Raw genomic sequence first — 10642 nt, forward strand, 5'->3', positions numbered from 1 at the left:
ATACGACTAAAAATAAGAAAACAAAAAGAAACAAGACAAAAAAGCTAAGTCTTGAAATTCGATCTCCAATCGATTGTCCAGAACAAGTTGGCCTTACTTGCCGCCCCTCATGAAGAATCGAACCCAAGCTTTACGAAAAACTCCCTAAGGAATTATTTCATCACCCTACTGCCATTGCCACTACACCACCGGCCAGATTGGTGTCCAAGCGCCGATTAGGGATGGGAGATTGGCTGCTTGAGGGGCTATTTAAGGCGACAGCGGGGTACGTGATGTTGCTTAGCAACAGCAACCAGCTGCAGTACCCAGATTTAGAACCTTGGACAGTTTAGCGGGCCGGTTGCCGCTTGCATTAAAGGCTTTTATAAAAGGCTACGTATACTTTCCTCCTTCCCAGAAAATGATGCATTGGGAGTGCGGCTGTGATACTCTAGGTACCCATGTAATTTGTCTTAATCTCCCAACTCGCACGGCGAGGCGAATGACAAATAAGTGTCAGTGAGTCCTTTGGGGCTTGTGTCTTGACGTGTTCTCTTTGTAAAGATTTATGTTAAGCTTATCGTGTCTACACTGGCTATTCGGGACATAAACCCAAGATCATCATCTCCTTGGTATTAAATCAACCATCCGTGTTCCCCGATTCAACATGCAAATATACATAGAATTTACTTGGGTATTTAATTTACAAGGCTCAGTTATGATTAATTCAGGGAACTCTTAAAATAACAGAGTTTCGTCCTAGGTAACCAACATCCAAGTCATCTCACTACTTGGGCGTTCAAAAGCCCTACTCAGAGTCCTATATTATCACTAGTCACTCCCGGGGTCATAAAAACTCTATCAAGTAAGTCATCATACATACTACTTAATGCAAGAACTACATCTTATTTAGGCCAAGTGTTGTCTACAAAGTGGAAAAACGGCATAATACCTATTATTTCCGGACGGTGAATCATACCATACCCATCCTATCCCGTCCAGAAGTGATATTCTATATGTGGAGTCAGAGTAATATCGACATATTTGCAACAACGTCGTAATCCAGCGTGCCAACGCCGTCTTACAGTCTTCGTAATATGCTCTTTATGTCACGATGGAGTACAATGGTCATCCATGATATGACTTCAACCAACAGAACGCTCCCTTACTTGCCGTTGGTTCGTAGAAACTGGCAGTTTCTGACTATCCGCGGCGTACCATGTCACACAATAGGACTTTACGCAAACGAGATCATGTCTACCTAGTTATATAATCATCTCTAATCCGAGATTGTCATATTAGTAGGAGCAATTAACATCAGAAGGATTCTTACGGCTCCTTTCGGAAGCCTTTCCGCGGTTTTTTACTCAGCAATCTTATCAAAGTAGACCTTGCGAAGCACGCCTCATAATCGAGTAATTATAGCATTCATGACATTACAGTCCTCAAGATCTTTAGTGTTGCATCTATAGTCAGTCTCGCCACACCAAGCACGATTCGGTGCCCTGAACAGGGGTGAGGCGCGATTATCCTTGGTGTATGAGATAGGAATATAGTATTTCATCAGGATGACTGAGGTGTAGTTCCAGTCTTTAACGGGTTAAGGCGAGTTTATGCCATAAAGCTTACGACAGCGTTCTTCAAGTGCCACTTCAATTATTACAGGTATCCAGATTAGGTAGTGAGTGACGCACATGCTCTACTCGGGTCCATAGGTACCTAGGTAGTCATAAGCTACCGGCGGGATTTACGTGAATTAGACCCATTATCATCATACGAGGCCCGTTGTCATGAGGTGAACTCAAAGTCCAGATGCGCCTTATAACACAAAGACCCTGCTTAGCCCTACCTCAACAGAAATCCTGATGGAGCCCATACTAGATTATAGCTCGAACTGTCTCGAATAATCCTCCCGTCTGTGCCATACACGGGAGTGTCTTACCAAATTAGCATCGTCAGATCTTGGAACGTTATGTTATGATTTGCTGTTCTAATAGAACCTAAGCGGCAAGGGCGAAGGAGGCCTCAGCACGGCCGGGGTGTTGGATGAACTAGGGAAAGTCGTAGTCTTCGTGGATGAGACAAGATAGTCCGAAAATCTGAGGCGCCTGATAGATTGACCCTTGCGTACAGGATCGCCTATCTATAACTTGGAGAGACATGATCTCAGCAAAAATAGCGGGAGGAACAATAGGCATACGACGCTGATAATCCTCAGGCGAGTTCCTAGTGCTTCCTCGGTAGGCTCTGGTATTTTTATAAATATATCGGGACCGAGGTCCGGGTCCGATAAGGTGGTAGATCGGCCCCTCGAACTTGGAGAAATTTAAAAAGGAAAAGAGCGTAGTAGTAAATAACACTAGCCATCACTATATCGGGAATGGCAACGATGCTACTCACTGATACGGGCGATTATAATGCATGCAAGCTTGTGGAGGGGTATAGGCCTTGACATGCAACACCATTTGAAAATGGGTAGTCCGTAAAGCTGACATGCTAGAGATGGGCATATAGTTCCAAATAGGGGAAATGGCGGCGAAATGACCGCAGCAGTGCCAATAATTCATGGTTACGAACTCGGTAAAAAAGCTGCAACTGAAACCATTTGGTAACCTATAAACTGGGAGAGATATTATTAGATAATATGTATTAGCAGGGCTTATTCTCCAATACGACTTGTTGACTCGGGGTCCCCTTCAAGATCTACTTATGCGTATAACCCTCCCGCAGAATTTGAAATTAGGTAGGTAGCTACGGATATTTAGAATACCTCCATAGGGTATCTAAAACGCGAAAACGAGTTCGTTCAGAGATCCGGTACAGAGGCACAACATGGAGGCGTTTTGGTGTATAGAAATTTAGCCCGGTCGAGCTAAGTCTCTCGGTAGACCGGTAAGGCTGCCGATAATTTGACACAAATGACGTTGGTATCGGACGTACATGTTCCTGCATAAGGCAGATCGAAGGGAGCTGAGGGGTAAGACAAATTGATGCGCGACAGGCTGCAGTTACGTATGAGAATGATGTGCATCCTAGTTGTTCTATGACTTGCATCCGAAAATGATAAAGTAGTGGAACGGATGCCCGCCGTATCGGAATCGCGAGACTCGGGCGCTGGGGATAACTTAGTCAGCTCATATCCCATAGAACACCGTCCGGCGTATCGGGTCAGTCACCAAGGCCATGGTTCTTGATATTCTTAATATCGGTTACCAATTGTCCTTGGCAGAACGGCATATCTATGTAGTGTAGGATCGGCAGCAAGGTTACTAATGTCCAGGATTTTAACGGTAGAATCTTCAATTGGTTAGGGGGCCCTGCCGGTAGCAAGCATTATACTTGTCAAGCATTCAGAGCCGGCACGGCTCGGAACCATTCGATATAGCCGTCTCAGGTCAGATGTTTAGATCGATTTTCAGATTCCCGCGAAGCATAAACGGTCCTCTAATCCTCGATCTTGATTTTGAGTTGAAAAGGCAACCTGTAACATACGCGGATTGAGGTTCCTTGCATTCGCTCGTCGCCATTCCTTTCTAGTCTGCAGCCAGAATAATACTCTTGACCAGCTGACTTGTGCCAACTCCGCAAACTCCGATCCTGGTAACCCTGTCGTCGACTAGCAGTAGGTATAGGTGAAATAACCCCCTGAAAGGGTTTCGTGACAGAGGATTTGAATGCATCTCGAGCAATCCTATCCGAGAGAAGCCCTGTAACGTATAGAAGTTGTAAAAATCAGAAGGTCGATCTTGGCCATGTCGTGTATTGGGCACACGGCAGCGGTATACTGCGTATGTTGACTAGTAGTATCTTCTTAACACGCGGTTAATCAATAGGAAACCGCTCTTTCCTTATCTTAAGCCGGGAACAGCAGCTCGGGATGGCAGCTGTGTGCCTGTCATTGGTTAGCGGATGCAACGTCACTCATCGGATTCTTCGCTGTTTCAAACGGTCCTCCAGGTTATTCTCAGGGTTGCATGAGCTTTTCTAGAAAGAAAATAGAAAGTTCCCCTTCGTAACGTTAGACTATCGGGTATGTCGACTGGGTAACACTAGCGAGTCTTGCACCATCCCGCTGCATCCCGTTGCAACTAAACTTCAGAGGTTGTAGAAATAGAATCCTAGCAGCTTGTGCATCTCCACGTGCGGCGCGCTCGGTTCTTGACTACCTAAACTAAATAAGTCAGCACTGATTTGATCCGTCTACGGCGGGACGAGCGGGAGGCACTGAACCTTGAAGCTGTTAGTGTACCCATCGTGAATTAGAATGACCTATTCTAGTCAATTGGGACAAGGTCTGTCTTCTATTCGGCCTGTTCGGTAAGCAAGGATTACTCATTTTGGATATGAACGGATCCCAACCGACTAGCATAGAATGTTTCTGATTGGTGTGGTATAGCACGAATCTCGAAGTCCAGGCCTCGTTTGGCGAGACCCGGCGGACATGCGAGATGCTTGGTTGAGGAAGGATTGAGGATTCAAGATGGATTCCTTTAAAGATTGGGCCCTGGATTATGTACCTACTTAAGGGGCGCCGACTTAAGGTTCTTATTGGCTCAGCAAGCGCGTAGGCTTCCTAATCAGGGCAGGGCTGTGGCTTAATTGAGCCTGACTGAAACTAATGGCCCCCACCTAGCCCGACCGCGAGGTGATATGTACCTATTTTGATAAGGTATGAACCGGACAAGCCTTATTAGTACCTAAACTTACCTAGGAGGTACCTACCCACCTAGGTTAGGTACCTTAGGTAGCCATGTACATAATGTAACACTTGTACACGGGATTTTACAGGGCGCATGTCGCTTAACGCTTACGACGCGCGCCTCGCAGACATGACATCGTTCTTCCTCCATTCGTCTTTGCCCTGCTTCAACGTCCCCTCCTTACCAATCACAATTCCATCAATCCTCAATGCTAAAGATTGGTTACCATTCCATACCTAAAGTATTCCAGTAGTCAGACCTTCACTTCAGCTACCGCATTGGGCCCAAGCTCCGATGATGAACTTCTTTCGCTCTTCTCTATCCCCCTTTTCTACGGATCTCTCCGATATCACCCACGCTTCACGACGATCCATACTATTCGCTCCGGGTTGAATGCCTGGTAAGTTGATATTATGAATCTGTGAATCCACGATCCCGGTATTGTCCCGGGGACGTGGACTCACAAGATTCTCGGAGGTTACCATAACGCGTATCTGGACCCAATAGTTCAGTGTTTGGTTCTCTCGTGTCTTAAATCGGTTCGACTTGAACACCAACATGATGTTGTAAGACGTACATGCTACCTATGCCCCAACCTATATCATCTGTTAGCCTTATACGCCCAGCTCGCATGATTTTCGCTCGCTGTGCCTGATATCATGCAGTAACTGCGGCGCGTTTAGTCGTAGATCTCCAGTCTAATGCTACGGTAATATAGTCCGCGGTCGCACTCCTCCGACCTTTGGTAGAGTATTGTCTTTCGTATCTTGTTTCTTTCGTGAGCGATGAATCAGACCTGGCCGCAGTGATGACTCCCTTTTCAACTCCAGCCTGTTCCTCTTCTCGTCTTCAATGCAACCCCTCCTAACTACATATAGCATGCGATCCTAACATAACCTTGTGCCTAGTCAGGTGGATGAGCTAGGCAGAGGGCGCAGGCTTCGAATCCCGGACCCCAGCCAACATCCTCAGCCGTGATAATGTCGGACTTCTTTGCATATTCATGAATTCCAAAGTCGTTATCTAGTGTACCAAGGAAATTCCAAGTCCGGATCCAGCCTTCGATCCGGAGATGCTGTAGCATGTAGAGACTTTACCGCCGTCTCACTAGATCTCACTTATGTGTCTAGCTCGACATGTTTCTTTTTTGGTTTCGAGTGTGCAGTTCATGAATCCTGATAGCCATTCTTTCACCCAGGTTATGTGGTCCAGATTCGTTTCGCACATGTGATAGATCATAGTGATGTAGGCAGACTAGACAGGTTTGATGTCTATAACGGGTATACGCCTTCAGTTATACAAACCTGGATCCATGGTGTGGTTCACGGGATCCTGCCGTAGGGCTGAGGCAGTGATCTAATCTACCGTAGGCGTCCAATTGCAACCTAGCAAAACTGGCCTCGGGACGTCAGATCGTTTGGTTACACGCGAACGCACTATATAACCTTCAAGCCTTCCCCTAAATCGTTAATCCTTTCCCTTGACTCTATCCCAATCCATCACAATCATCCCCGTCTCTCTTAGAACAGTCATCCTCATACGCATTCATCTTCCAACTTATACCTTAGACGTCACCCATTGTACGTTCTCCTTGATCATTTTTGACGATACCAAGCATCAAGAACATTCAGTACGGTTTACCCCTTTTTATAACCAGCCTAACGTTTCTCCCTATTAACATGAGCTAACACCCGCAGTTGCAGAATCACACCGTAACCCATTCACCAGCTTGTACCAGGAAACCCCTGATCTGAAAATTCGCCATCAGCAAAGACACAGTAGTCAAAAGTATCTGGAGTCCGTATACGAAAGGATCAATTTCTAAGGCACCGAAAAAAAAAGATAAATCAACAAGAGATTCACTCCCTCTCCGCCAAAATGCCTGAATCCGGATCTGACGCCCCTTCTAACGACACCGGCTCCAACAGCCCTGACACTGGCTCTGAGACCAGCAGCACCCGTGGAAGAAGCCGCAGCGGTTACAACTGAGCTAGCTTCTTGTGTCAGACTTGGAGTTAGGCATACCCGGATGGAGTTAGTGGTTCTATGGATTCCCTTTCCTTAGGTTTGGTTGGAAAAAGGATATTATATGTGCAATTTTGATTCGGATGGGCTATCAGGGGGCAAGGTTTCTGAACGACTGGCTTGCCTAGTCCGCCCACTTTCTGTACAACAGGGTATACACTTGGGCTTTCTGGTTTATTTCTTTTCTTCCGGCTCTAAGCTGCCTCCTTTACTCATAAACGACCTCTTTTTATCCTGGACGATGCTCTGCATGTGGGCATTTCACTCTTAGCTATAGACGAGGAGTCAGGTTTACTTATGAGATCCATCTGCGCAAGCAGCGATACACCAAAAATTCATGTAGTTTAGAATAGACATTTTCATCCTTCTGCCTTCATAAAAGGCTCACATAAAAAACAGAGTTCGCTTAACCTCGTGCACTCACGCTTCATACACTATGCCTAAGTAACACGAGTGACGATAGGAATCTTGAATGCGGGTAATCATCATTTCTGCCTGACAATATTGCTTGTGTTACTAGATATCAGCCTACCCATTTCTACATGGGCTCTGCCTTTCTCGAGATGGACAGATCGCAAAGAAAATGACTAATATATCTCGACCGTCCCAATGCGTTCCCTAGAGGCCACCGCCAGTGCCGTACCCCTGACTAAAATATGTAGGCTGATGGAACCATGGAACTGCTCTAGTGTCGTGATTCTTATGCTTGCCGCACGGGATGGGCCGCCCCCATCCACGATTACGCACACGGTCGTCAGCTTATTTCCGGATAGGTAAGATGCTACGGTATCCGAAGGGTTGGTTTCATGTATAAATACGCTTCTTATCTTATGTAATACAGTGCTGCCGTCAGAGTTTCATACGTCGCCTCATTCTCGCTAGGTTGGACTCGTGCTTATTGCGCTGTGCTATATCGAGACTCGGAGAGCCAATCCAAAAAGGTAACGAGGGGAAACAATAAATGAGGTCATTTAGATGCTTATTTCCGTATCCTACCCTCGATACCAATGGTTTCTTCTAGCGGGATACATGATTCTATCAATCGCGACCTTATAAAAGGCCAATATCATCCTACCTGACACCAAGGTCATACTACAAATCTTGAATTAGAAGATACTACTTTACTAACAGAGAAACAGCCCTAAGAGATGTAGGATTCAGGGCGTCTCTTCGCCCTGCCGTTATATCAAGAAAAACCCGTTCCACTAGAGCCGGGGAGCCCGGTTATGCACGGTTCATCACCTGCGCCTCCTGACCCATATGTAGATATACAGGTAATTCTTTGGAATAAACTCGGCGAGCGGCGAGCCGTAGACGACGAAGATCATACACCGATATACCTATGTAGGTAGGTAGGTAAGAGGTAGGTAGCCATACAAAGGACCCACAGCCGTATTCGTAGATATCCCTGATCTATTTCTTAGGTGTTATTGATATGTCAGACATACCAAAGTACCAATTACCCACACAGATCTACTACTTCCCAGATGGTCGAATGAAGTAAGCAAGACAAAGACAGGATTAAAACTAGACTAGTGTACCTAGGTAGCCCAACCGTCCAGTTGGAGGCTACGATACTAATATAAAGAGCGTTATTTCGATATCCCGTTCTAAAGAGCCCTAAGACGAATACAATAATATATGTTCATAGACTACATACATTAGGAAACCCACTTATCCAGCATTACATTTTACATGTGAATCAGTCCCGTTCTAGTAACGTGTGAAGTAGACCCTTGCACATATTACCATACGATATGTACCCGCCCGCAGTACATTTAACTGCCGGCATTGGAAATTCTATTTCTATATAAGGATCAGACGTCACATGGTTGCCGTTTATTTGCTCAAGCAAAAGAACCTCCGCCTAATCTTCGACAAGGACTAAATGCTTTACCGAACCCTTATCTCTGTATACCGACTGCCTATGTATTTCAACTATTTTAGTATTTTCTATTTTATCAGCAACGTGCTCAGTACCTATGTATATTGAAGACCCTATGTTTTCTATAATTAGAGTCTGAAACTACCAAGGGTGTGGTAGTTGTAACGCGGGTCCAACTGATCGGGAATCTTCACGACCCAACTGAGTGTTTTGTTCCACTTTAAGTTTTGAACACCTTTCTCTTTTGCCCCTGTTTTTCTTTACTCAAAAAAGTTGCCCCTTTCCTACTTCCAATTGAGAAACAATTATCTTCATCTCAGTGGCATATCACGCCATAACAAGATAGACATGTGAATTGTTACTATATAATTAATACTTTAAAGTCTACTCGACATTCCTCAGTTCTTATTAAGAAATCAATATTAGTAATCATCGTGCACAGTAATGAGCAACGTCTCAAGATCATGCTATATAAAATACCTTCTCTTTTAAGACTATATCCATTTGATGACCCTTTCATACTCTTCTATGCTACTAGAATAATTCGCGATTATTCTACGCCGCTGGCCTACTTGCATATTCAACCTGCACTAGTAGCATTGTGTCGTAACGTCCCGTCCCGCCCTCTCCGTAAAGGATGCAAGCCATTAGCCTTGCTCCCACGCCACATCCGTAAGACTTTACCTGACCAAGCTCCAACAAGCAGGTACTTTATTTTAGCAATAACTACCAAGAGACCATAAAGCAGAGGACAAGAACTCTAAAGGAAAGGAATATGTTATATCAACCCTTATGGTATACCAGGCCCCTCCACTTTTGTTAAATTCCAAATGAAAGCTAACGCCTCACATTCTGATTTCTTGGTCATAAATCGCCTTCCGATATGTTTTGCTGGGGTCAGGCACGTAAATATAAAAAATCTGTTACACTTTGGGCTATGTCATAACCAACTGCTTTGGACTCTGTTCAGCAAAAACCACTCGCCTACTCCTGGTTCTTCATAGCTTACCATGAACAGATGGTCATCACAAATGTGGCTATAGAGAGAATTTGCCCTTAAAAAATAACATAGACGACTCTAATTTTAAATGCCCAAACAGACTCCGTATTTGAGGGGAAGATGTTCACGTTTTTAGAAAGGAGTAGTAGCACAACAGGCTTAATTGCCAAAGCCATAGAAAAGGATCATGATTAAGCATGATGTAAGATGTTAATAATAGTATTATAATATATTAACATATTATTTATGAAATAAACCTTAGTACCTTAATTAATGTTTACATCATCCAACCTCAAAAATAATCTGCCGTAAAAATAGTTACGTCAAGTGTAACCACGTCAAATTTGCGCCACCGTAGAAAAGCAAAACAAAATAATACATCAGGTACCTATTTAGTCCGTAAAAGGGTTAATGCCTATAGGTAGAGAGGTCTTTTTTGTTATTTGAAATAAAATGCTTTTGTTTTTACTTGCTGTTATTGCGGTTGTTCTACTTAATGCCACATCATTGTGAAACGAGACTCTTCAGATAACTACAGATAGAGTCAGAATCAACTCTAAGCATTATATTTTGCAGATGCCTGAACTTACTTTTCTCTCTCTCCATCTTGTGTTGTCATCTAAGGCTGACCTTCAGTCTATATGCTTAGCTTTCTCCTCCTCTTCTTTTTTCCTTCACAAATGATCACATCGAAAGGCTGGGAGATTTTAACATTTTGACATTTTGCAGACCCCGGTTTAACTTCTTTTAACACCTTACACTTCTGCATTACACCTCCACTCTTCTTACCTTACATTAGGTATGATATGATGAAAAAGGTCGGAGCTACCAGAACTCCGATAGCTAAGGTTGCATAGATACCTGGTTATAGTTTCAACACCTCATATCCCTAGTTGTCTTTGGTCATTTTACAGTTCCTAACCTATTTTACCAACTGTAACCAAAGTCGGGATTCTCGGCCGTGATCACCGGAAATCGGGACATCGGCAGAGAGATAGCTTGACTTCCGGATGCCGACTCCAGAGACAGTCACGTTCCGGGGACAATTTAGGT

The sequence above is a fragment of the Daldinia decipiens genome, assembly GCF_022478715.1.
Source record: "Daldinia decipiens strain CBS 113046 unplaced genomic scaffold F4813scaffold_16, whole genome shotgun sequence".
Classification (NCBI taxonomy): domain Eukaryota; kingdom Fungi; phylum Ascomycota; class Sordariomycetes; order Xylariales; family Hypoxylaceae; genus Daldinia; species Daldinia decipiens.